The sequence below is a fragment of the Microtus ochrogaster genome, chromosome 8 (assembly GCF_000317375.1).
Source record: "Microtus ochrogaster isolate Prairie Vole_2 chromosome 8, MicOch1.0, whole genome shotgun sequence".
Lineage (NCBI taxonomy): Eukaryota > Metazoa > Chordata > Mammalia > Rodentia > Cricetidae > Microtus > Microtus ochrogaster.
The window spans coordinates 66214214-66217007 of record NC_022015.1 but is presented as its reverse complement, the minus strand read 5'-3'; positions in this window follow the sequence as shown (position 1 = coordinate 66217007).

Here is a 2794-nt window from a genome sequence, read left to right as displayed (position 1 = left end):
TGTGTGTGTGTGTGTGTGTGTGTGTGTGTGTGTGTGTGTGTGTGTGTGTGTGTGTGTGTGTGTGTGTGTTATAGATTGCGGGGCGTGTGTGTGTGTGTGGTATAGATTGGGAGCGGGGCGTGTGTGTGTGTGTGTGTGTGTGTGTGTGTGTGTGTGTGTGTGTCGGGCAGAGAAGCGCTTGCTAACAGCAAAGGCCGAACACGGGCCGGGGGCGGGGAGGGGGTCATAGCGGGATATAGGGGGTTATAGGGGCGGGGACAAGGGCAAAATCGGACGCCCAGTTAATTCTGGGGCTGCCTGCTTTTCTCTGCGGGTTCTGACACTGCTGTTTCTCATAAGACAAGCTCTGTGACCCTCGCCTGGGAATGACTAGTGTTCTGTGTGCTTTGAGCGTCAGTTTCTCTCTATGTCAGACAGAGCCCCTCCACCTCCAGGTAACTGGATTCCCCAGCGAAGCAAAGCTTCCTACTTCCAAAGTCAGGGGCGGAGCAGGGCGCTGATAAACTCTCCCAGTTTGAAAACGGATTGTGAGCCCCAACGGCCACTCTAGATTGCAGGCGGTTGCATCTTTATCGGTCAAGTCTGGGTCTTAGTTGGCTTCCTTGAGAACTTTATTGTTTGTTAGGGCGTGTCTTCCTTAGACCCAGTGGGAGCGCACCACAAGTTTACAGCGGAAAAATACTCAACCTGGCGGTGGTGGCACACCTTTAATCCCAGCACTCGGGAGGCAGGGGCAAGCGAATCTCTGTGAGTTCGAGGTCAGCCTGGTCTACAAGCGCTAGTTCCAGGACAGGCTCCAAAACTTCAGAGAAACCCTTTCTCGGGAAAAATTAAAAAAAAAAAAACCCTCCAAAAAACGAAAAAAGAAAAGAAAAATGCTCAGTAACAAAACATCCTAGGAAGGTTATGTAGTACTAGAGTTAACTATCTCATAGTGTGACCAAGGGTTAAACGACAGAATCCATGGGAAATGCTTAGGGTCTAACAAATGCAGTATGCTAAATAAGAGGTAGCAAAACCTCGTGTTATTGAATGAAGTGGATGAGAAACCATGTAAGAAATTTCAGATTTTTTTTTTTAAGCAGGAAAATGGCAATCCAAGAAACTCGAATTCCCTAATCCTAGAGGGTTCTGCTTCCTCCTGCCTGAAGTCTATGGAACCACAAGGTGGCATGCTAGAAAGTGGCAAACAGGCTTTTGCCTTTCCTCGGCCATCTTGCCCCCTGTCCTCTTTTTCAAGGGAAGTTATGTGGGCCCCAAATAGGTGGAGTCGTCAATAACCCAGTGTTCCAAAGAGTAACCTGTTGTGGTGTGTTGGCTGTGCACATCTTGGCTTCTTTACATAGAACCACAAGGAATACAGTTCAACGCTTCTGTGTTGATTACAATGGCATGTGTGGTTATTGTTGTGACTAGCTTTTCTGGCAAGCACCCTTTCTGACAAATTGACTGTAGTGACATTTTAATTATATTTTATTAAATAAAGACTGCCTGAAGATCTGAGAGTAAAAGTCCCCACTGGTCAGCCTTACAGACCAGATTATGGTAACACACACCTTTACTCTCAATAGCCATAATGACCACACCTTTAATCCCAGTAGGGACACTAGTTGCCAAAGAAACTGGGGGGTGCGTGCCTTTAATGACTGTGGTGCACGCCTTTAATCCCAGCTCTAGAGAGGATGATAAAATGGGAGGAAACAGCTCTTGACACACAGTCTCATTCTGAGATTCTTGGAGGCAGGATCGCCATCTCAGACTGAGGTTGATGTAGCCAGCGGCTGGTGGTTTCCATGGCTTTCCAGCTTTCCAGTTTCCCCATCCAGGCTACCCGAGAGTGCAGAACTCCCATTGAACTTGGATATTTCTTAATTCGGCTTGTTTTGATTTGGTTTGATTGGGAATTTTTGCATCAGCAGGGAGCTTGTGTTAGGAAATATTCCTAACAGTGAAATGTGGGAAGTAGGGCTTGGTTGGAAACCATATTCTCAGGACTGCATTTCATCCTGCTCCCTTCTTGTTTTTGAGACAAGGTTTCTCTGTAGCTTTGGAGCCTGTCCTGGAACTTGCTATGTAGACCAGGCTGGTCTCGAACTCACAGAGATCCACCTGCCTCTGCCTTCTGAGTGCTGGATTAAAGGCGTGCACCACCACTGCCCAACCTGGCCCCTTCTTGCATCTTCTTTTTCTCTGTTTCCTCAACCACACATTCCCACCACCATGATTTTCTGCCCAGCACTTCCTTTCCCCAGCTTAGTTATTTGTCAGGAGTTTTGTAACAGTAGTGAGAAAAGTAAGGAACACCATCTAACACCAGAACACCTCCCGCACAGACACACATAGGCACACACACAAGCAGCACAGGCACAGACACACACAGTACACACACACACAAAGACACACGGACACATGTTTAATCGCATTTGCAGCACACACACACACACACACACACACACACACTTCACAAGCCACTGTGATGTCAGACTGGAACAAACTGACCAGCTGTCTCAGCACATTCCCCAACTCCCCCACAAACCCCTGCAGCTGCCCCTCACTCCCAGAGTTTCTGTTTTCAAACTCTTCTCCAGGAAACACAGATCAAGCTCCTGCAGTTGGAGTGTCAATCCCTACTTGGCTTCTTGTTTGGCTTAAGCGTATTTCTGGCTTACTCGTATATCTTAAATTAAGCCATTTCTATTAAATTTAATCCCACCAGACCCAAAAAGAGGAACATGGGATCTACTCACTCATATTTGGTTTCTAGCCATAAATTAAGGACATTGAGCTTATAATT